Source organism: Eptatretus burgeri, unplaced genomic scaffold, assembly GCF_056783735.1.
Source record: "Eptatretus burgeri isolate ZD-2024b unplaced genomic scaffold, Ebu_testis_v1 Ebu_testis_scaffold_172, whole genome shotgun sequence".
Classification (NCBI taxonomy): Eukaryota; Metazoa; Chordata; class Myxini; order Myxiniformes; family Myxinidae; genus Eptatretus; species Eptatretus burgeri.
Genome location: NW_028222122.1, coordinates 29,660 through 55,000, shown reverse-complemented (window position 1 = coordinate 55,000; position 25,341 = coordinate 29,660). Strand labels below are relative to the sequence as shown.

The window sequence follows — 25,341 nt, the reverse complement described above, 5'->3', positions numbered from 1 at the left end:
CTTCTCTCTCTCTCTCTCTCCTTCTCTCTCTCTCTCTCCTTCTCTCTCTCTCTCTCCTTCTCTCTCTCTCTCTCCTTCTCTCTCTCTCTCCTTCTCTCTCTCTCTCTCCTTCTCTCTCTCTCTCTCCTTCTCTCTCTCTCTCTCCTTCTCTCTCTCTCTCTCCTTCTCTCTCTCTCTCCTTCTCTCTCTCTCTCCTTCTCTCTCTCTCCTTCTCTCTCTCTCCTTCTCTCTCTCTCCTTCTCTCTCTCTCCTTCTCTCTCCTTTCCTCCTGTTCTTTCACCACCTTGTTCTATCCATGAATTGTACATCATCCCACAATTCGGTGTATTACTTTCCCCCTCCATCACATCACTTCTCCATGAGCCGAGGTTGTATCCACAGAAGGTGAAGGAGATTAGCACGACCTTTCCTTTACTGATCCAATCAATTTAATGGTTGGTGTTGTAAATGCCTGGATAGTTCTCTCGAACAAACCCGCGACACGGAGACAGCTGATTGATCTCCCTGGAGCAACCCAGAGATCCCCACATCCAGGATGGTGTATCTCCACCTTCACAAAGTTATGGAGAGAGAGAGAGAGGGAGAAGAGGCAGAGACAGGAGGGAAAGGACCTGTCCAAAGGGACCATCGACACTGTAACCGTGATCGCGCTGCCTTGACGAATCCGGGCAGCAGGAAGAATGGGGAATATTTGGCCCCCGACTTGTGTTGGGGGTACATCCGCTGCAAAAAAGCATCCCCTAATCGTTGCTCAATTTGTTGGTTGTCAGGGATGGTAATCCAATTTTCATTTTGCTGGTTTTGTCCACAATTAACAACTCAGAGTCAGGAGGACAATGATTGCTAAATTACCCTTATATCAAGGAACATATGTGCATGTAAGGTTTTGATGCATCCCTCAACAATCCCACACTCTCAGGTCAAAATAATATTGAATCGTTCATTCTGCTTTTTACTTCCCTCTTCCTCAGATAACAGGAAAAGAGAGTCGGAGGGGATACTCATACTCTACTCTTTCAAGAATCAATATTACCCTGAAGCAGTGTTTCCCATCGAGAGCGCAGTCCTTTCCATCGACATCCACCCCACCGTCGCTCACCTAGCCGTGCTGGGTTGCTACAATGGATTCCCGGTCGTGACGTCTCTTCAGGACAAGCCGACGCGTCAATGTGTGGCAAAGAGAGGAGTCCATAGGCTCCCTGTTTGGCAGGTATTCGTGTCCAAATTATTTTCACTCAGTCATTAACATCACGTCATCATGATTCCGTAACAAGGTAGACCACTCAAGTGCACGGTCACAGGTTCCTCTCAATGGGATGTTTCCGGGTTCGTGAACAAGCGTAGCCTGTCAAGCGCTTCACGTCTTTCCGGGTTGAATGACCTGAGTGATGAAATTGGTCATCTTTGAATACCCAATTTTCATCACATTCCTCATCACATGTTCAACAGGATGGCATTTAGAACTTGCCACTCAGGCAGTGGATTTTGGGATCTTAGCAGGGATTTATTTAATTTTCTTTTGCATGCAAAGTGTGGGCCATGGAAGAGTGGGGAAGGAAACGTGACCGAAGTAACGTAATGTTACCGAGGGAAGGTAATGTGACGGGGTGATAGGTGGACGTGACGAGCCTGAAGGGAATGGCTGAATGAATGACGAAAGATAAGAGGAAAGGGGGAAAGAACGTAGTAACCTGTGAGTGGGAGAGCTTGGATAGGGAAGAGTAAATGGGGTAGAAAAGATCATGGAAGATTACACAAGTTCACTTGTACATTCATTTACAGAACATTATAAAAATGAGACAAATCATAAGTGTTTTGGGTTTTAACGTGAGCTCACATCATCAATGCTATTCTGTTTCATCATTGTCGTTCTTCCAATCATCGTATTTAATATTTTCATTCCTTCAATGTTTATTCTCTCATTCATTCCTGAATTGTCCATCCAGGTGAAATGGCAGCAAAATAACATGGATGATAATCTAAAATTCTTCTCCGTTTCCTCCGATGGTCAAATTGTATCGTGGACGATGCAAAAGGTTTGTTTACATCACTTAGTTTTCTTTACAGGAAAGTACTATATTGTCCGACTACACTGCTGTAATAATAATATAATTATATTCATATATTGTTCTATATAGGACCTAATTATAATATATGACTCAAATATTACACTACTTTCAGACAACCCAGTTTCACTGGGCTGTTGTGAGGAAATTAGTTTCCAATAGAATGTGGAATATTTAGGGAGGTCGACAGGAATGTCATTTGACAGCATAATGTCAGGGACCCATGAAAATTCTGCAAAATGTAAGATGTGACTTCAAGTCCTCAAACACATTCTTCAAGTCAGCATCTCTCCCCCCTCCCAACTCCTTGTGCACATCCCGCATCCCGTTCCAACTCCGAGTCCGCATCCCTCCCGGCTCCGAGTCCGCATCCCTCCCGGCTCCGAGTCCGCATCCCTCCCAACTCCCAGTCCGCATCCCTCCCAACTTCCAGTCCGCATTCCTCCCAACTTCCAGTCCGCATCCCTCCCAACTTTCAGTCCGCATCCCTCCCAACTCCCAGTCCGCATCCCTCCCAACTCCAAGTCCGCATCCCTTCCAACTCCCAGTCCGCATCCCTCCCAACTCCAAGTCCGCATCCCTTCCAACTCCGAGTCCGCATCCCTTCCAACTCCGAGTCTGCATCCCCTCCCAACTCCGAGTCTGCATCCCCTCGCAACTCCGAGTCCGCATCCCCTCGCAACTCCGAGTCCGCATCCCCCTCCCAACTCCGAGTCCGCATCCCCTCCCAACTCCGAGTCCGCATCCCCCTCCCAACTCCGAGTCCGCATCCCCTCCCAACTCCGAGTCCGCATCCCCTCCCAACTCCGAGTCCGCATCCCCCTCCCAACTCCGAGTCCGCATCCCCTCCCAACTCCGAGTCCGCATCCCCTCCAAACTCTGAGTCCGTATCCCCCTCCCAACTCCCAGTCCACATCCCCCTCCCAACTCCGAGTCCGCATCCCTCCCAACACCCAGTCCACATCCCTCCCAACACCCAGTCCGCATCCCTCCCAACTCTCAGTCCGCATCCCTCCCAACTCTCAGTCCGCATCCCTCCCAACTTCCAGTCCGCATCCCTCCCAACTCCAAGTCCGCATCCCTCCCAACTCCAAGTCCGCATCCCCCCCAACACCCAGTCGGCATCCCTCCCGGCTCCGGGTCGGCATCCCTCCCGGCTCCGGGTCGGCATCCCTCCCGGCTCCGAGTCCGCATCCCTCCCGGCTCCGAGTCCGCATCCCTCCCAACTCCCAGTCCGCATCTCAGTCCGCATCCCTCTCAACTCACAACTCCAAGTCCGCATCCCTCCCAACTCACAACTCCAAGTCCGCATCCCTCCCAACTCCCAGTCCGCATCCCTCCCAACTCCCAGTCCGCATCCCTCCCAACTCGCAACTCCAAGTCCACGTCCCTCCCAACTCGCAGTCCGCATCCCTCCCAACTCCCAGTCCGCATCCCTCCCAACTCCCAGTCCGCATCCCTGTCAACTTCCAGTCCGCATCCCTGTCAACTTCCAGTCCGCATCCCCCTCCCAAATCCCAGTCCGCATCCCTCCCAACTCCAAGTCCGCATCCCTCCCAACTCCCAGTCCGCATCCCTCCCAACTCCCAGTCCGCATCCCTCCCAACTCCAAGTCCGCATCCCTCCCAACTTCCAGTCCGCATCCCTCCCAACTTCCAGTCCGCATCCCCCCCAACTCCCACTCCCCATCCCTCCCAACTTCCAGTCCGCATCCCTCCCAACTTCCAGTCCGCATCCCTCCCAACTTCCAGTCCGCATCCCTCCCAACTTCCAGTCCGCATCCCTCCCAACTTCCAGTCCGCATCCCTCCCAACTTCCAGTCCGCATCCCTCTCAACTCCCAGTCCGCATCCCTCCCAACTTCCAGTCCGCATCCCTCCCAACTTCCAGTCCGCATCCCTCCCAACTTCCAGTCCGCATCCCTCCCAACTCCAAGTCCGCATCCCTCCCAACTTCCAGTCCGCATCCCTCCCAACTTCCAGTCCGCATCCCTCCCAACTCCAAGTCCGCATCCCTCCCAACTTCCAGTCCGCATCCCTCCCAACTTCCAGTCCGCATCCCTCCCAACTTCCAGTCCGCATCCCTCCCAACTTCCAGTCCGCATCCCTCCCAACTTCCAGTCCGCATCCCTCCCAACTTCCAGTCCGCATCCCTCTCAACTCCCAGTCCGCATCCCTCCCAACTTCCAGTCCGCATCCCTCCCAACTTCCAGTCCGCATCCCTCCCAACTTCCAGTCCGCATCCCTCCCAACTCCCAGTCCGCATCCCTCCGAACTCCCAGTCCGCATCCCTCCCAACTCCCAGTCTGCATCCCTCCCAACTTCCAGTCCGCATCCCTCCCAACTCCAAGTCCGCATCCCTCCCAACACCTAGTCCGCATCCTTCCCAACACCCAGTCCGCACCCCTCCCAACACCCAGTCCGCACCCCTCCCAACGCCCAGTCCTCATCCCTCCGAACTCCCAGTCCGCATCCCTCCCAACTCCCAGTCTGCATCCCTCCCAACTTCCAGTCCGCATCTCTCCCAACTCCTAGTCCGCATCCCTCCCAACTCCAATTCCGCATCCCTCCCAACTCCAAGTCCGCATCCCTCCAAACTCCACGTCCACATAATCTTCAATAACTGTTAAGACTGATGAGGTTTAAGACTCGGGGAAGTAAATCAATGAAAGTAAATGATTCATTGGACGGAATTGCCAGAATAATTTGTGGTTATATTACAATGCGAGTACAAAAGCCTGTCAAAAATGGCGGTTTGGAATTATTTTATTCTAACCCATCATTTTTGAGTTGTGAAAGCCGAGTCGAAATATTCAGACTGGAAGATATGATGTTTCATCACGAGAAGCGTTCTTTTAAACGCTTCATGTACAAATGTGACCTTATTTTCTTTATCTTCTGGGAAGTTTCGTTTTGACGCTACAGCCTCGTTAGCGTGCCAAAGTCTGAAGCCTCGGCCTTGCATCAGGTGTGCTTACATCTTCATTATTTATTGGACATCCTATGGATGTCAATGAATACTCGTTTTACTCTTTCTCCTCCCTGTGCCTTGTAATTATTGGTTTTTCTTTTGTTAAACATTCCTGTACACAGCCTTTGAGGCCCGGTTGCAAGTCACCGTCTCCATTTCCAATAGAAGAGACGTAATTACTCTTTTCCGAAAAACCTTTTTTTTTTTTTTTTTTTGTTAATTCTGTAAAAGAGACTGAAGTGAACGCACAGTCGTGTTAAAGATTGGCCTTTAAAACCCAACTTAAATCGTCCTTATGAAGGGGGACAGACAAATACACAAACACATGCTGTGTTTTATGGAAGGTAGATTTTAATTTTTGGTTCTATATATTATACACACACAGGTAATGTAGTTTCTCCTGACAACCATTATTCAAAGAAAGATGTCGGGATGGTTTCACATGATTATTTATTATGACCACCCCAACCTTATTTACAAACTTTTTGAGGGAACATCCCTACATCCTTTTGCATTTTTACCCTCACAGGAGGAGAGGGTATTGCATTTGGGTCCGTTTGTCTGTCTGTCTGTCTCTGTTTGTTTGTTTCTCCGCACAGAACTTTAGTGTTTTTCTCCGCAACCGCTTTTTGGATTGAGACGAAATTTTCACTGGAGGAGCGACCACTCCTTTCGGTTGTTTTATTGATAATTATGTCACAGGTCACATGGTGTCGCAGCCATGTTGGAAAACGGAAAAACTTTGGACCTCAATCTCTGAAACTGCACCATGTTAAAAATTTAAACATGGCAAGTACTCCTCACGGGGAAAAAGTGTGATTTTTATGACGTCACAGATGTCTTCATTATGACATCATAATTGCATATGAAGAACGCTACGTCTGATGAGTATGAAAATTTTTGAGGGTCATCTTGGGATAAAATGGTCCACAGAAAAAAAAAATTCATGATTCGGCAGCTACATTGTTTTAAAATAAAAAAACCTTCAAATATCTTTTCTGAAGTCGCTGAACAGATCCAGATGAAACATTACAAGTATGACCGCCTATCCTTGCGGAACAAAAGGTTCACATAAAGTATGACATCATCGGTTACCTGGTTTGGCAGCCATATTGGATTTACCCTAAAACCTATGAAAATCTTCTTCTCCAGAACGACTGCACAGATTGAGGGGAAACTTTACACAAATGTTCCCCAAGGCACGCATGCACAAGGTTCTTGAGGAATAATTGATGTCATATGGTTTGGCAGCCATATTGGATTTAAGAAAAATATTAAATAATATTTTCTCTGGAACCGCTTAATCAATTGACGTGAAACTTCACAATTGTCATCGAGTAGTGATGGGGAATACATGTTTTAAATTTCACCAAGAAAGAACCCAAAGAAGTAAAGAGCAAAGATGGAGTCATCAGGAGGAACCTGGATAGGATTCGGGTTTCAGCCGCTACTCCCCTACAGCCCTACCCTCAAACCCATCAAGGCACAGCCAAGTGAGCCTCACAGAAAATTTTTCTGCAAGATTTCACTTCTCCCTGGAGAAATAGAAAACAAATGAGAGGAATAGAGTAAAAGAAATGAAAAAGAAGAAAAAGCAAGAATTGGAGTGAATAAAGAGAATTGTGAAAAAAAAATAATTAGAAAGAAGTGTGAAAGGAACAAAGAACAAAGATTTCGGGAAGAACCCAGACGGATAGATTTCAGCAGTTACTCTCCAGGCTCAAATGCATCAGTACACAAACACCACACGAAATACACCACACATAACTACACAAGCACCGCACAAAACAAGTCCTGGTGAGGGTCTGCAATCTCTGATTGCTCCTTTTTCTTGTTGAAAATGTTTTTATTACTTGTAATATAATCATATGATTTGATCCTATCATGTGAACATGTGTCATACTCGCAGGATGCACAGTGTCTACCTGTTCAGGTGATGGAGCTCACACTTGATGGTTCTGCTGTGGGACTCGATCCACAATACTTAAATGGTAAGTAAGTTTGGGGTGAAATAAAACCGAGTCGACATATTGTTTTACACTATTATTATTTAATAAATCACTGGATCAGTACAATAAGTATGGGACATGGAAAAAATACTCTCAAAATGTGCCGGTTTCAATCAAACCTGGACTCGAGTCTCAACAGTCGAGTACCGAATCGAGTCGTGGAATTTTACAATCACATCTGGTCTCAGGTCTCAACTGTCGAGTACCGTCGAGTCGAGTCATGGAATTTTGCAATTAAACATGTCTCAAATCTCAATGGTTGAGTGGTGGAACCTTGCAATGTGTAGTACTTTCCGAAAATTGGGATTTTCCTCTTCAATTTAGCCCTGGAGGTATATTTATTTATTTATTTATAGTCCGATTATTTGGTATTGTTTAGTGATTTATAATTTTGGTGATTTTTGTTAATTGATGAAAATAAAGTCTGATAAACATTGTTTAGGGGCATTTGTGATGGGGAATTATAATTTAAACATTCTTTCCTGAAATGATGACTCAGATACACCCACCATGACTTGGTCACTTGGATGAGTCCACTTGGGTCCACATCATATCAAACTATAATGGAGGAAGAGACCTGGAGAGGGTGGTTCTCTTGGAGGGAGGACCTCAACAACAAAATAATTGGTGTGAGAAACTATTTGGGCCTTAAACTTGTCAGAGAATGACCAAGACATTCAGGTCCAGACAGTGAAAGAGGCCTCACATGAGTGGTGTCACTTTTCCTGGTATTGGGACTCTAGTGGATCCAAGTTGAATAATGATCTTTTTAAGTGCAGCAGTGGAGTCAAGGAGCTTTGGAAGAGCTGTGGAATGATCAAATGAGTTGTGAAAGCCTAGCTGGGCCTGCATGTAACGTAGGCTCGAACACATGACCTGCAGCTTTTCTGGTCATTCAACAGTCCCATTACACTTGGAATAGGCCAACTGAGTTGTTCCTTCATGCCAAACATGGCTCAATGAGACTCACAAACAAGGTGGAGAGTTGTTCTGGAGTTCTCTTTGTTACAACCACCACACATTTGCTGTGCAAATAGCACCTCCTGCGTAACCTTGAATCGGCGATCTTGCCCTTATCCATTTGAACCAGAAATAATCCTTAATTCTCTCCTTCTTTCCAACTCTGTGCTTTTCATCTAATGTGCACCCAATTGTATGCACGTCCGCATCAACCTTCTTTTAATCATCTTTGTTTTTCGGCTGGACCACTCGTTCCATAGAGAATTTGGTGACGTCACGAATCCTTTGAAATTGTCCTCAAACTTGAGGCGATTCCTTACAATGAAAAAGGAGGCAAGAGTTCATGTTTTTTATCAAAGTATCTCTGCACTGTGTCATTGGATGACCTCACAAACAATACCAATATTGATTGGATGTGTCAATACAAAGCTCAGAATTTTAAAATATTTGGTCATATGAGGAATGAAATGCTTAGTGACTTGTATTTGCCACGAGAGACAAGGATTGTCCATCTCCAATAGTATTGCAAACCAAAATTTGAATGCCTACAACATCATCACCACATGATTTACTTGCATTGAGTGTGTCCACCCCCCTCCCCACCCATCCCCATATCTCCCACTCACTCTAGTACCAGGTCGTGGTACGACCATCGACTTGCATCGAGAAATGGATGATATCTTTCTGGTCGGCACGGAGGAGGGCACGATCCACAAGGTACGCCTCATCAATCTGGAATGTCACTGGGCTCGTTGAATGTGTGATTGAAAGGGGAAAGATGATGTCATGTTCACCTGCCAAAGCAGTTTGTGATGGGTCTTCATGAAGTGATGATTTCTCTCGCGATTGACCACACACTCTTCTGTCAGAATGACCCGATTCTTGGCGTTTGCTAAATTCATACATGAGTGTCAGCCCCGGAAGAGGATGTGAGATTATTGGTGTGTGTTGTTGGTTGCTATCTCCATATGTGGGTTTCAGAAGGTGAAATGGAGTCCTCCCAGGTCTCGAAGTATCCACCTCCATTTCGGTAAGAGGGGAGGGGGGGGATCACGAATCATGGACGAAGCTGTGAAGCTGCTTTGTTCTCCAAGTTTTGTTCTGAGGGCTTTTTTCAGGATTGTCACCGAGCCCCGGACAGCTTCCAACTGCAGTTCCTTTGTTGCAATATTCCGAAGGGTGGTTTTTAAGATATCTGTAAGGTTCTTCTTCATCATTCCCGTTGCTCCAATAATCACTGGTATAATTTTGGATCTCTTCAACTTCCATGATATTTTCACTTCATTTTTGTGGATCTTGGTATCCAGTCATTTTTTTTTGATTTCTCCATTGTTGAGGCCAAAATCGCTGGGAACTGCGACCTCAATTAGCAATGTCGTTTTTTCTTTTTTATATCCAAGTACTACATCCGGTCACAATGCTTTGTTTTCTACGTTCATGCTCTGGGATCATCAGGTTACATGACCATCAGGCATGTGCGCATTACTTCCTTGTTCTCAATTATCGCTTTTGGTTCATGTTTCCCAGACTTTTCTGGGACTGAGATATTAAAGTTCTTGCAGATGTGTCAGTGGATCACTCAACGAACACTGTTGTGTCTTTGTGGGTGTGTCTGTCCGTGTATAACTGTATATATATATATATATATATATATATATATATATATATATATATATATATATATATATATATATATATATTTTTTCACCTTTAAAATGTTTTTCTCTGAAACCGCCTGTACAATCAATGCGAAACTTCAAACATAGGAGGGACTCAACATGGAGAATGTTTTATTGATAACTCTGATGTCATAGGCTACATGATATGGCAGTCATATTGGATTAAAGGAAAACATTTGGACATATTGTTACGAATTGGAAATCTATCGCACACAACATTCAGGTTCCGAAAGCTCAGTTATCTCATTAAGTACGTGCTTTATAGATAGGGTCCTGTCCCTTCTCTAAAGGGTAAATCAATGAAAATGCGCTGTGATTTATTTTAATAGTTAGTGGTTTTACCATTCTCCACCAAGAACAACCATTCTCCGCAAGAACAGCCCTCCTCCACCAAGAACAACCATTCTCCGCAAGAACAGCCCTCCTCCACCAAGAACAACCATTCTCTGCAAGAACAACCCTCCTCGGAAAAGAACAACGCTTCCTCCCTCCGCGTGCTGAGGAGGGGGAGGGGAGCATGCCGGAGGATATAAAAGGAGTGAGAAGAGGACAGAGCGAGCCAGTGAGCTAGGATGGAGCCAGAGAAAAGGAGGAGAGATTTCTTCACTGTCAAAGTCGCCGTCAGCCCTGGCCCTCGCCCTCATCCACTGCCTCCTCCAAATGGTCGAGCTGGGGCGACGACCACGATTCACCTTAGTTGGGTTCAGCTGCGCTGGTCCGTCGGACGGTGACTGGAGCTCCGGGGAGAAGGGGATGCCCAGCCACGCGCTCGTGGCAAGGTAGCCTGCCTACCACTGATCTCAGCCCGACTATCCTCCGGGTTAGAGCTCCCATTAAAGACCATTTTGGTCCACTTCTGTCTGTGTGTGCGTGTCTGTGTGTGGGCGCCAGTCTTTAAGTAGTGCAACTGTAAAAGTGCTGTGTGCTGTATAAATTGCATTGCATTTCTTGTAGTCGGTTTAGCTCTGCCTCTTACGTGCTCCCCTAACCTCCCCCCCCCCCATTATTGTTAATAAATACCCCCATTGTTGAATGTATCAGATCGTTTTGTGTTTCTTTTATTGGCTCGACATGACGCGTGTTTGTGGATTAGTGTTGGTAACTTGTTCATTTGGTCCGGCCCGACTTTGGTTATTCTGCTCGGTTACGCCGGATCCGAGTCGGCGATAGCGACTCGATTCGGACAAAGTCGGCTGAGGGTGAATTTCCCCGGTAGATTTCCCGCGTGGATACTTAGGTATATAGAAATTTGGCTATTCACCCTATTCCACGCGGGTCTATCTGTTGGCGAGTTCGGTCTGAAAGGGACCCGTACTTGTTTGGACTTTCCTGGAGAAGTACGACCTATACATTCCGGGCGATCGGTCGAGCCGACTTGCGGCTCCCTCTGGCAGTGGTGCTCGTGACCGACGTCCCGGCCCCACAACAATATATAGATATCGAAACATATACTATTCCACTGGTATATCGATATCAAAAAAAAATCATGACCGACGGAGCCTTGTGTTAGGGTTATTGTTTGACTAGATAGCTCAGATGCAAGTGTGTTTGCTACATGTATAATGTGTTCTCATCTTGCCACTGGGTGTGCAGTGTTCGACAATGTACAGTACACGGTACATGGAATCGTTTTCCGCTCACAACATGGCCGTGGAAGTAGTGCGCTGGAACTACTTCCATCCGAATGTGTTCATTTCCTGCAGTGCCGACTACAGCATCAAGATCTGGGATCATACCTCCAGGCACCAACATGTTTCACTGAAAAACAACATGTTAACTGAACATGAAATATCATTTAATTAGCACACAACACATATTTATGGACAATAGGTCATGTTTGATTTTGTTCTTGGATCAGGTGGGCACCGGCCATGATCGAGGTTTCGACCATTTCAGGCCAGAAGCTTTCTGAACGGCGGGTCCATGGCATAATCTGCAGCCTTGATGAGTCTGACATGTTTATGTTAAATTTGTAGTTCGACCAAACATCCTGAAATGTGTAATTTTACCTTTTGTGTTTTCTTCAAATCCCTGGCAGGATCCCGCTGTATGTATTTAACCTGTGGGTCCCCATTGTCGATGTTGTTTGGGCTCCTTATTCCTCCACTGTGTTTGCAGCTGCCACCAGCAATGGAAAGGTTTGTACACGATCCGTTGATAGAAATTATGAGGGCATTGTAAATAACACACAGGATTTTCATTTGGAGGACCTTACCTTAACATCCAATGGATATCTCTCTAACTCTGAGCATTTCCTGGGGCTTTCTTTTCCTCCTTTCGTGTCACTTGTTCAACTTCTGAATAAATTTAAACAGAGGTCAATGATGAAGAAGAATATTCTGCAGGTCAAACAAATGCCAGCAATGCTGATCATACTCGTGCAATTTGCCTCAAATGTATCACCTTTTTTTTCAGGTACTCGTGTTCGACTTGGCAGTAAACAAGTATGAGGCCTTGTGCCAGCAATTCGTGGCCATACATAAGAAGAGCAAACTTACCCGCCTGGTTTTCAGTCTCTCTGAGCCTGTGATCGCTGTCGCAGATGATCGAGGTTATGTTGCAACCTTTAAACTCTCACCAAACCTCCGTTGTCAGCCCAAGGTTTGGACTTAAGTACTTACACTCACCCACAGTATATTACACCTGGCATGCTAAAGCAAAGCTTAAAAAAAAAACATTATTACCTCTGCCATTGAAGGTGATGGTTATGTTTTCACCCCTTTCTGTCTTTTTCTGTTTGTTTGTTTGTCTGTTTCTTTGTGTACAGGATATCTCAAAAAGTTGTGGACGGATCCGGATGAAATTTTATGAACTGGTTCGGTGTGTGACAAGGACGAACTGATTAGATTTTGGTGAAGATCCGGATCGGGATTCGCCGACTAGAATTTTTTGAAGTGATTCTTCACCATTGAGAGATTGGGCGAAACCGATATATAGCACGATATCTCAAAAGCTTGTGGATGGATTCGGACGAAACTTGGTGGACAGGTTTGGTGTGCCGCAAGGACAAATTGATTCGATTTTGGTGAAGATCCCAATCCGGATTTGGATATGAGAATTATTTGATTTTTAAAGTGATTCTTCACCATTGAGATATCAGGCCAAAAACGATATAGTACTGTTTAGTATGATATTTTAAAAATGTATAGGGCCCGATATGTTGTCGTGGATCAGGCATTATGTGGTGCAGGTGTGTGTTCCACCAAGTGCCCTTATAGTTTATATATCTGTGTTGCTTACAGCCATCTAAAGAAGAGATGTTGATAACCCTTGACCCAACCTGACCTCATTTTCTCAAATGAAGTAACCAGTGTGACCACTCCTTGGCTTTTTTCACAAGATCTTGGCTATTCGTTGTTCACCTTGGCGTCTTGGTTTTCTATAGGTTTTCTTGACGTATAGGTTTTCTATTATCATCGCTTTTCCGAAACCTTGTGAATTCTTGGATTTTTTCATTGGCTCACCTCGGCATTGATGAAAATGAGGAGTGGTCACACTGGAGGTAACCATTAATGGATTGATTAATAAAATAGAGGTCTTAAAACAGGGCACCGTAGCTTGTTCAGAGATCACCCGCAGGGCGTCATGACAGAAAAGAAAAGACACTGATGCGTCCTTGGTGTTGTTTTGAGGGTGAAAGCAACAAATGACAGGAAACAGAAGGGTAACATTCCATGAACTATTTAATAATCCTTATTATTGTCTCCTATAAGCACAATCACATGAATCAAATGTATCAATAAATGATTTGCTGAAGAATTTCAAATGAAACAAGAAAGCATCCGACAATGCCCAGCCCGTCCACATCCGCTTTGTACTCTAACTAAACTTGACGAAAACGATAATTTAAAAAAGATTGTACATTTTTATTAATCTCCATTCTCCACAATCTCATAATAAAGGCTTGTTGCAGATTTGATGACAAAAGCTCAATTTTTTTTAATGTTAGAGCCTGGGCATAACACACTGAATCTCAATGGTAAACTAGGATTTTGATTAAAACATTGGTGGCTGGTCCACCACTTCACTGATAACGTCATCCTGGCAATCCTGTATTCCCCATTGGGAGTAGGATGAGACGTGCCAAGTTTCAAATTTTTCCCATCAGCGATTTCAGAAATATAATGCTGCAATTGTTTGTGTTTAATCCAAGATGGCTGCCATACCACGTGACCGATAACGTCACAATCGTAATTAAGATATTCTCCATGGGGCTGGGAGGGGGCGGGGGTCGCTCCTACCCTGAAAATGGTGTGTCAATTGGATAGGTGTTTGCCAAAAATGCCAAAAAAAAGGTTTGAATAATAATAATTGGTTGATGAAAATTATTTTTATTTATTATTATTATATATTATATATTATATTATTATGCTAATAAAATTATTAAGTTTGTCGGGTTCTCCTTCTTCGCTTTTGAACTCGCCTGTTCGAAGAACAGAGAGCTACAGCGATACCCCCGGCGTGAGCGTGAGCGTGAAAATGTTAAAGTTTTTGGTGCAAGTTATTTAGAAGCTTGCCATTAATTTAATATGTGTACGAGGATGCTGATAGTTGGCATGGAGGTTCCTTTGGGGTATATTATTGATGTAGTGAAGTTGAAATTAAAAAAATAATTCCAAATGTTTTAAATTTTTGACCTGTTTTGAACTTAACTTTTTTGTAGCACATCAATGTTAAAGTTTTTGGTGCAAGTTATTTAGAAGCTTGCCATTCATTAATATGTGTACCTGGATACTGGTATTTGGCATGGTACTATTGGTGTAGTGAAGTTGAAATTAACAAATGATTTAAAAAAATTTTTTTATTTCAACCTAAGGTGGTGTCAAAGCCACCCAATGCTCGCCTGTTTATACTAGATGCTTGCCATTCATTTAATATGTGTACTTAATATAACTATAATTAATAGGGATGCAATGAAGTGCAAATGAAATAAATTTTGTTGGTGCACCTTTTTCAGAGACTCAATATTTGTGAAGTCAAAACACTACATATTACTTTTTAGCTCGCCTGTTCGAAGAACAGAGAGCTATAGCGATACCCCCGGCGTGAGCGTGAGCGTGAAAATGTTAAAGTTTTTGGTGCAAGTTATTTCCTTTCTAATGTTTTTATCTACCACACTATTTTTTACTGATTACAATATACAAATACATATATTGCTTTGAAATTATTTGGATCAGACTTCACTGCAATGCTTTATAAAAAATATTATTAGACGAGTCTTTTAAAAACGATAAATGCATAAACAGGCGAGCATTGGGTGGCTTTGACACCAACTCACTGGCTATCAGCAGTCACTGAAGCGATTACAATGATACGAATTTCGAACAGTTTTTTTTTTTTTTTTTTTTGTATACCTTGGTCAAGGCTCGTATGAGAGCAAACACACAACTCACAGCAAGGAGGCATGAGACAAGAGGGGCGGGAGTGGAAGGGACAAAACAGTGGGGAACAGTCACATTAGGTGAACTGTGGAAGGGAGAGGGATGGGGATGGGACGGGGAACATGGCGAAGAGAAGATGGACATTTCAGGGACTTTCAGGAAGGAAAGCAGGAGAATGAAGGAAGTGGGCTTGGGTGGATTATCGGGGGTAGAAAAGATCGAGGATTTGGATGGGGGAAGATAAGAGGTGGTGGTGAACAGCTGTTTTGAAAGCCTGGAGGGAAGAATGGGAAAGAATAGAGTGAGGAAGTTTATTCCAAAGGCGGGAAAAAAGAGGAATGAAAGAGTGAAGATGAGCAGTGATTCGTGATTTTGGTAGTTTTACCAGAAGGGGGTTGTTGGCGGACCTTGAGCGCCCTGTGGAAATGTGGTGGGGACAAATCGCAGAGAGAGCAGGGGGGCAAGGCTGGAGAGGAGTCGGTAGAAGACAGAAAGACCACCGACCAACCTGCGGTGATTGAGTGAGAGGCCCAAAGACTCAGCTTCATTGCGGGAGATGCCGATGATCTTAAATGCCCTGGTTTCTACAGCGTTAAGCCGAGAAAGGTGGGAGGCAGGAGCACCAGCCCAGAGGGGAGAGCAGTACTCCATCAGGCTACGGACAAAAGCTTTGTAAGTGGTCAGGAGCTCAAGAGGGCCGAGGAAGGACTTAGCACGACGGAGGATTCCCAGTCGGCGACTGGCTTTGAGGCGAGGTTGGAAATGTGACTTTCCCAGGAAAGGTCATGGCAGATAGTGAGACCTAGAAGCTTGAAAGAAAAGACTTCTTCCAAAGGATTGTTGAGAAAGTGGATGGGGGGGTTTTGTAAACGGTCCTTTCGAAGAGACATAGTGAGAGTGTGAGATTTGTCTGGATTGAAAGACATGTTCCACGTGTTGGACCAGTTTGTGATTTTATCCAGATCTGCAGTGAGCGAAGAAGCTGCTGCTTGCCGGTCTGAGGGATGACAGATGGTACGGCAGAGGGTGGAGTCGTCGGCAAAGAGAAATAGAGGATTTTCCAGAGAGTCCGAGAGATCATTGATAAAAACCAGAAAAAGAACAGGGCCCAGAACGCCACCTTGAGGAACTCCAGCCTGCACAGGAAGAGGGGATGAAAGAACTCCATTTAGGGCCACACGTTGACTGCGACAGGAGAGGAAGTCTGCGAGCCATGAGTGGAGATGGCCTTGAATACCATGGGAAGAGAGTTTGGTGAGTAGGGCAGGGTGCCAGACTGTGTCAAAAAGCACGTGATATGTCCAGGGATACGGCTCGGATTTCCTGTCTGGCATTGAGGACCTCCATCCATTGATGGGAGAGCAGAAGCAGCATATCCAGGGTAGAGTGACCTGGTCTGAAACCAAATTGATGATTGGAAATCAAGCCATTGGAGAAGAGGAAGGATTTCATATCTGAAGCGATGATGGATTCCATCACCTTGCTGATGATTGGGAGAAGGCTGATTGGTCTGTAGTTATAGGGATCTGTTTTTGCACCTTTTTATGCAGGGCAGTGATGTTAGCAGATTTCCAAGCAGATGGCAGATGACCTTGGGCAAATGAGAGGGTGAATAGAACAGAGAGAGGGTGAGCAAGAGCAGAAGAGCAGGCTTTGAGGACACGTGGGCTGATGCCGTCTGGACCGGTTGCAGAATCTGACTCGAGGTTTGAAAGCAAGCTCTCCACCTTGTCAGGAGAAAAGGATACAGAGTCCAGGGACAGTTGGGTGCGACTGGGTAAAGTGGGTAGAGATAGTGATGGGTTTAGGACACAAGATTTAGCTGCAAACACCGAGTTTAGACATTCAGCTTTATCACGTGTGGAATCAGCAGTGCGGCCATTTGAGGTAAGGGAGGGGATGGAGGGGGAACATACACCAGAAACAGATTTGATTAAACACCACCAGGATTTTGAGGAGGGAGAGAGGTTTGAGAGTTCAGACTTGAGATGAGAAAGATGTTGTTTTCTGGCTCTCCTGAGGGTAGATACACACTTGTTCCGAGCTTTGTGGAAAGAACTGAGATTGCCCTCAGTTGGGTTTGCTTTCCATGAGGCAAAGGCAAGTTGTTTCAGGACAACTGCCTCGCCACAAGCTTCAGTAAACCAAGGGCGGGAGGAAGGGTAAGACAACTGAACACGAGAAGGGATAAATCTGTGCATGAGGGAGAGCAAGTTTCTTTGAAAGAATTCCCAGTATGAGTTGATGTTTGAGAAAGTAGTGATGGGAGACCAGTCTGTAAGTTTGATGGCTGCTCGGAGACCCTGCCAGTCGGCTTGAGTGAAATGCCAGACTCGACGGCGGTGAGGTGGTTCTCTGATAACAGCCAGAGAGATGTCCACTTTGACAAGGACGTGGTCAGAAGAACCAATTGGAGCGAAGGAAGAGCAGCAGATATTGTCAGGGAAATTTGTCAAAACCAGATCCAGAAGAGATGGAGTACCATTGGTTGAGATCCGGGTCGGGAAGTTGACCGATTGAGTCAGTCCCAATGAGTCGCAGAAAGCTTTTGCTGAGGTGCCATGGCAGGTGAGAGAGGTACCCACACCAAGCCAACTGGCGTGATGACAATTGAAGTCACCACATAAGAGGAAGAGAGAGTTTGGATGAGAAGATAGAAGATGGTCCATGTTTTCGGATAGTGAGGTGTAGATGGAGTCATCACTGTTCGGTGGACGGTACAGTACACATATAAACATGAGGTGGGAGTGGAGGGGAAGCCGAAGCCAGAGGTATTCCTGGGGGTGTGGGGGAGTGAGAGCAGTGCATGGAGAGTGAGGAATAGAGTCTTTGATGAAGAGAGCAACACCTCCACCAGGACGAGGCTCAGGTCTGTCATACCGTAAGAGGGAGTAGCCAGGGAGAGATACTTGGGAGTCAGACACGTCTTGGGAGAGGAAAGTTTCTGTTAGGCAGATAATGTCTGGTTTGTCAGTGGCAACCTGTATGGAAAGATCTGAAAGGTTTGAGCGAAGGCCCCGGATATTTGAGGTCCACACTTTTAATGAAGAGGAAGGGGAGGAGGCTTTGGGTGCAGGAGGTGGAGGGGGAGGGTGAGGGCAGGTCAAGGGTCGGGGGGGGCAGGACAGGAGGGTTGCTGAAGGAGGGTGGGGTATTGCAGAATAACGAGGGGAGGGGGCCGAATGAGGAGGAGAAAAGGTTCTGTGGTGCTGGGGGAGAGGGGGGACAAGAGACAAGGAAGAAGGCAGTTGAGGATTTGAGGAGGTGAAGTGAAGAGATGGAGGTGAGAGGGCAGTGGAGGGAGGCAGGTTGGTGGATGAGAGGGGGGGCAACTTTGAGAAGGAAGAGTGAGGGGGATGAAAGGTGGGAGAAAGGTGAGGGGGAATTTTTGAGAGAGGTGAGAGGGAGGCTTGGAGGGAGAAGAGTGGGATGGTTGCTTTGAGAGTGAGAGTGAGGGGTGAGGGGGTGAGTTGGCACTGAAGTTGGAAAAAAGAATGGTTGATGGAAAGCGAGCATCCATGGCAAACTGTGGTTTTTAAAAGTTTTAGGTCAGAGATGCGATTTAACACAATTCTTGATGGATGCAATGAAGGCGAATTCAGAGAATGGAGAGAAGAAGCGCTGTAATCGTTGGATTTTTAGGCAAGGAATGAAGGAGAGGTCGAAATGAGAGCAGTCTGTTAAAATAGCAGAAGAGTAGTGCATTGTGAAACAGTAAAGAGTACCACATGTGTGAGAGAGGAAGATGAAGCATTATAAGATCGTTTTTGTTGTTAAAAATAATGTATGAGAGAGTTCAACAGATTAGGTCATGGAAGTGTAAAAAAAAATCGAGAAAGAAGACGAGGAGGAGGTTAAGAGGAAGAAGAAGAAGCAAAATCGGGAGAAGGTGAGCGTGTTGTTGTTGTTGTTGTTGTTGTAGGGTATTTTTTTTTTTTTTTTTTTTTTTTTTTTTTTTTGAGATAAGAAAGAGATTAGTTGGGAGAATGGGGGATGTTTGGAAAGTGGGGAGGATCAAAATTGAAGGTAATGGGGAGGATAGAAATTGAAGGTAATGGGGAGAAAAAACAAACAAAAAAAAAAAAACGATCGAACACCGAGTGGAACCGGTAGGCCTCAAGTCTAGGCCTAGGCCTCAAGCACAGGTAAGAACGTGGACAAAAATACTCACAAATAGCACGATTTTTGAAACAAAACCGAACTAGCAACACACAGTAACATGTAGGTGAGAAAATTAAACAGTTAAAACGGGACAAATAACAACCGGAAACTTAGCTTTGAGAACGTCAGCAGGGAACCCCGAAGGAGACCTCTTGCTGCTCCAAAACCGGAACCGGAAGTTTTCGATGTCTGCTCAATATGAGTGATAACAAATGGTCATTCATGAAACGTATCGTAAAGTTTCAATTTCCTCCTTTGAACGGTTTCCGATGTATATCCTGAGCAAAATGCAGACACGTACATATGTACGCGACCGATTGCTTAACCTCCCCCCCCCCCCCAATTTTCGCTTCACCAGCATGGGCTAAGGAGTATAAATGTTATACGATCAGCCAACTATAAGTTAACTCACTACTCTCGACGTGCCAACTCAGCCGAATCACAGAGTTTGCACATTAACCACAGCAGGTCATAATAGGGCGAAAGGTCGGCTGTGAACCCACTTGCTCTGGTCCAAGTCCGGAGGGTGCGCACAAATACGGTAGTGAAGCCGACACAGTCACGTTCAACAAGTCCTCAGAAGGTGATTTCCTAAATCACCAAAGCACAAAGAACCCGTTTCAACCATTACAGCCGTAGCACAGATTACTAAGATGGGGACTCCAAGCTGAAAAGGACGATTTGGTTGAAACGCAGGAGGGATTTGAGGGACGATGAGCTCTGAAAGTAAGCACCGGTCAACACACCGATAACCTTCTCGAGATGGCGCGTGAATCACCAAAATAGCGCCACCAAATTAATACAATGATCAGCGATGATATCGTCTCCCACGTAACAGGAGAAGGGCAATGTCCAACGGACAGGTCCAATGAATATCTGAGGGAGTTCAGCAAAAAAGAATACCTCAAAGTGTAGATAGATATAAGACGACAAGCTGAATATCCTCCACGGACCAGCCCACAGCGGGTTAAAATTGAGCCATCATGGCATCGGGATCGTTGAGTCATTAAACCTTCACAGGTCCACATGCAGAAAACCCCTGATCTCTCTTTCACTGAAGGATGTCAGATTTAAATGGGATGCCCCACTGAAACCCTGAACTTAGAGTATGTACAGGTTAGCTGCAGTGTGTCGGTGAGTGAATGAGTGAGTCCACATTGGTTCTCAGATCTCCCGTAATCTATGAACGCCAGTGAGGCTCTCTGTCCCACTCTCTCTTCGTCTCTCTCTGTCTTGTTCTGTCTGTATTGTAGACTTTTAAGTTGGTGTAGCATTTCGTGACTGGATCTGAACTAAGAGAGAACCAAGGTCAGACATGTGCCTCATTACCTGAAGTCTTCCATCATTATTCCGATAATAGCAAGTGGCCCGTACTCGCATGGGATTCTAAACAGGGTAGGGATGAACGAGGCAGAAATAAAAATGGCGTCTTCTGTCATTGAGCCGGCAAGCTGAGAGCAACAATTCACATTTATTGCCATATCTGATGCATTTTAAATGCTCTAATGGCGAGGTGCTCCATTTGAAACTGTTTGTTCGATATATCTCGCTATTTGATGTCTCGAGTGCGTAATAAAAATTTATATTGGTGTCAAAGTCAGTGACCGATTGCAAATGAATAGTAGGTTTATGGCCTTCTTGTTTAACCTGGCCTGCAAAAAATATTCATCCCCCCCCTCCAAAGTTTTCACATTTTTATGCCACCTGAGCTTATTTCATGATGCTTTCAGATCAAACATAATGTTACGTTTGTGTTGGGGGAGGGGGGTTCGACATTCCCAAACAACAGATAGAAATGTAGAGAATAGCATGGTACTTATACGAATAGTTAGCCAATCTCGATGTTGTAAGTTAGGAAATGTCAGCTTAAAAATCATCTTGTTTGAAGGTGCACCATACAGGGGCTGGTGCGTGGTAATAATTGATTGGGGATTATGGTGAAGGAATTGTGTGTGTAACCCCGATATAAACCTCTACTGGGGGCGCTGGGAGACTTTGCGAGAGAGAGAAAGAGAAAGAGAAAGAGAAAGAGAAAGAGAAAGAGAAAGAGAAAGAGAAAGAGAAAGAGAAAGAGAAAGAGAAAGAGAAAGAGAAAGAGAAAGAGAAAGAGAAAGAGAAAGAGAAAGAGAAAGAGAAAGAGAAAGAGAAAGAGAAAGAGAAAGAGAAAGAGAAAGAGAAAGAGAAAGAGAAAGAGAAAGAGAAAGAGAAAGAGAAAGAGAAAGAGAGAAAGAGAAAGAGAAAGAGAAAGAGAAAGAGAAAGAGAGAGAGAGAGAGAGAGAGAGAGAGAGAGAGATGGAGTCTTTACAAACTTTTTTGTCAAAGTCAAAACTCACTTGTTCATCCAACAAGGCAAACATGAAGACCAAGGAGCTTTCCAAATAAGTCAGACATAAAGTGACGGAGAAGCACCGTGCAGGAGCGGGTTATTGGAAGATTTCAGACACTCATTCTGCCTTTGAGTATGGTGAAATCCATCACTAAGAAGTGGAGACGTATAAAACCACCCAGACTCTAAGCTTGGTGATGACTTAGCGGTTGGAGTGGCTGGCTTGGGATCTTAGGGTTCTGAATTTGAGCCTCTGTCAGACATTGAAGTAACACCAGGTGGGATTCACTCAGCCTATCGTCCTTCTGAGGTCAGCGAAATGAGTACCAGTGTACTGGTAATAGGGGCATTGCATCAGTGGCATAGCCATGCTCTCAACCAATGATGCAACCAGCAGCCACTGGCTGCACACAAAGAAGAATAAGACCCAGTCTCTACCCAGATCAGGTTGCCCATCTAAACTCAGCGGCTGGGCAATCAGGAAACTGGTTTAGGATGTCACTGTAAATCCAATAGTGAGTTTGAAATATTTGCAAGGCTCAATGTCCAAAATGGGGGTGAGTATTCATCAATCAACAATATCCTGTTCCCTTCACAAAGCTGGTGTCTATGGACAGGCAGCAAGAAATATGCCATTACTAAAAGAGACGCATCTACAAGCTCGTAAAGAGTTTGTGGAAGAATCATATTAATGATACTACAGGCATGTGGAGAAACGTTTTGTGGTCAGACGAGATGAAAATTGAACTTTTTGGTCTAAATTCAAAGCGTTACGTCAGGTGCCTGCGGTAACACTGCACATAACCATTCCTCCTGTCAAGCGTTGTTGTGGCACCATCATGTTATGGGGCTGCTCTTCATCAGCAGGGACTGGAAAGCTTGTCAGGATAGAAGGGACAATGGACAGTGCAAACCACCGGAGAATCCTCGATGAAAATCTGATCGAGTCAGCCATGAATCTGAAACTGGGAAGGAGATTCACATTTTGGCAGGACAATGATGCGAAGCACAAAGCTAAAGCCACACCGGAGTGGCTGAATAAGAAGAAAATAAATGTTCTTGAGTGGCCCAGTCAAACTCCTAACTTGAACCCAATTGAACATTTATGGTGAGACTTGAAGATTGCAGTCCATCGACGATCCCCATCAAACTTGTCAGAACTAGAGAAATTTTCACATGAAGAATGGACAAATATTTCACCATCTTACTGTGCAAGGCTACTGGAGACCTTCCCAAAAATACTCATAGCAGTCATTGTTGCAAAAAGTGCTTCCACCAAGTTCTGTCCTAAGGGGCTGAATACTTTTTCAACCAGTGAATTTTGATTTGTACATGTGTTTTAACAGGTATTCCTGACATGTAACATTCAACTACAACAGCGATGAGTTTGATCTCTTCAGTTATGAATAAAAAAAGTTCATTTGGAAAAATTGTTTCCACATAATTCGAAATTCATCTAATTGTGGCATTATTGGTCGGGGGTGAATACTTTTGCAGGCTACTGTGATTCATAAGCTTCTTGGATGAATCCCACTTTTCTCTTATCTTTCATCTGACCTCCTCTCCCTTCTCCACTCTTTCCTCCCACACTCCTCTCCATCTTCCTGCTCTCCTCCTGTGCTGTAGCCATCAAGAGGACAGCTTCAAATGGTGCACAGGCCTACGGCAGAAAAGGAAAAGATGGAAGAGCTCCTCAGAATTGCAAAAACCATGACTCCACCATATACAGAGTAGAGAACCAAAGGGTGAGATAATCATTTACAGAAAATCAATCGGTATTTAAAAAGTGATGCAACCACAGAAGGTGGATCAAATGATGAGATGGTTTGCTATTTATTTATTTTCAATTTCAATCGTCCTTTGTGTCATCCCACAGATTTTGGAGAGGGCCTTGCATGTTGGAGCTTGCAAAGGATCGAACAGATCCTGACAGGAGGACTTCACAGAATCATAACGGACCTAATGGAACCCTAACAGAAATCCGAATGGGATCCTTACAGATTGCAACCTATTCTAAAAATTATCATCTGTCCTACCAGGAGGCCCTAAACAGACGAAGACCATGTATCCTTGCTCATGTTGTTAGATTGAATAAAACTTACAATGTTGTATTAAATCCACGAATTATTTATTTAATCTGAATTTTGAATATCTTTGGAAGTTTGGACACTTGCACATAACAGGGCATTCCTACTCAGACAACTTTAAAAAACTTATTCCCATTGGATAAACAAACAAGGAAAATTTGAGAGGATGAGTCGCACCTTATTGCTTTGTTCATTATTAGCTTATCCGGAATTTAAATTCCAGACAAGGTATTGTCATCGCGCACCGTCTGTCTGTCCATCTCCTATTTTGACTTCTCCGGCCAAACCGCTGGGCCGATCCGGCTGAAATTTGGCAGCAACATTCCTCTCCTGACTGGTAAACAGGGATTGCAAAGCTCATTCCGGTCACGTGACTTTAAGTACGTCCAAATGGCCGACTTAGTAACTTTCTTCAAAAATCTTCTCCAGATCCACCAGTCAGAATGCCCCCAAATTTGGGTTACAACATTAGGACGGAGTTGTGATGTTAAATTGCAGAGGTCATGCCGATCACGTGACGGGAAGTGTGTCAAAATGGCGTTCGCTCAAATTCCTTCCAAAATCTTCTTCTCAGGACCCACCAGTCAGAATGCTACCAAACTTGGGTTGCAGCATTAGGCCAGGGTAGGGATGTTAATTAAATTGCGGTAGTCATGCTGATCACGTGACCGGAAGTGTGTCAAAATGGCAGACTTGGTCAACTTTTGGGAAAATCGCATTAATTCCGTTATAAAACTTTTTGTCCAGACCCACCTGTCAGAATGCTACCTAATTTGTGTTACGACATTACACCAGGGCCCACATAAGCTACAGGTTCAGTGGTCCTATTTTGTTAATGAAGGCCCACGAAGGCCCGAATGTGGGATGTTGCGTTCAAGAGGATGCCCCCACTTCCAACCTGGATGTTAACCTGGAGGCTGTCCCATCTGATAGCATTATCTGGTGGCCATTAATGATATCACCTTGGCTATCATCGTGAGTAGGCCACTGTGTCCCTCACCCTGGCTGCCCTGATGTCACCAAGATCCCATGGGGAAGGCAATGGCGAACCATGTATTTCCTTGCATAGGAATCTGCTTTGGCAGCACCTGTAGTGCAATGGTACAGGTAACTCGATGGTCATGATTATGTTTGCTTAAGGCTGAGGGAAGACCTTGCACTTAGACTCGAAAAGACTTTCACTCAGACAGTAGTTAATGCATGGAATAATCTCCTCGAATAGGTCGTTTCACCAAAATGGAAGATAGGTTTAAACTGGAATCAGATAGGTACATGGAAGCATTGGGGATAGAGGGGTACATGGACATTGGAAGGACTGGTAGGTTGCTGAGTATGAGTGGGTGATTGTACTGTATCTCCCTGTGTCATGATTGTGATGTCTGTGAGAGGGTCCAGTCTGAAAGTGAATGTGCTGTCTGTGTTTGATTATCGTCACCCGACAATCTTCTTCAGCCACCCCCACCCCCAACAATACGGTGAAGTGGATTGGCTGTTTGAATGGTGGTTGAATTTTTTTGTTTGTTCATTTGTTTTTGAACTGTGATTTTTGTGAAAAGCATTTACTTCTTGTAAGCTGAATAAGCACAAATTTAATGAATTGAGGAGAGCGGGGAGAGCAAGACATAACGGAAAGGAGGGGTTGTGGGGAGGAAGAGAAGAAGGTGTGAGTGGGGTGGGGGTAGTGAGGAGTGCCTCCAGGGTGA

General features: G+C 44.9%; 1 pseudogene across 1 annotated transcript in view; it reads left to right on the top strand.

The window, feature by feature from the left end:
- Positions 1-23,800, top strand: part of LOC147007434 (dynein axonemal intermediate chain 1-like) — a 39,439-nt pseudogene extending 15,639 nt beyond the window's left edge. The window contains exons 5-13 of the transcript XR_015054193.1: positions 972-1,210; positions 1,947-2,036; positions 6,945-7,026; positions 8,636-8,721; positions 11,277-11,455; positions 11,722-11,821; positions 12,099-12,284; positions 23,178-23,296; positions 23,428-23,800. The product of XR_015054193.1 is annotated as a dynein axonemal intermediate chain 1-like (transcript). The remainder of the gene's footprint in view (positions 1-971; positions 1,211-1,946; positions 2,037-6,944; positions 7,027-8,635; positions 8,722-11,276; positions 11,456-11,721; positions 11,822-12,098; positions 12,285-23,177; positions 23,297-23,427) is intronic.
- Positions 23,801-25,341: the final 1,541 nt, after the last annotated feature.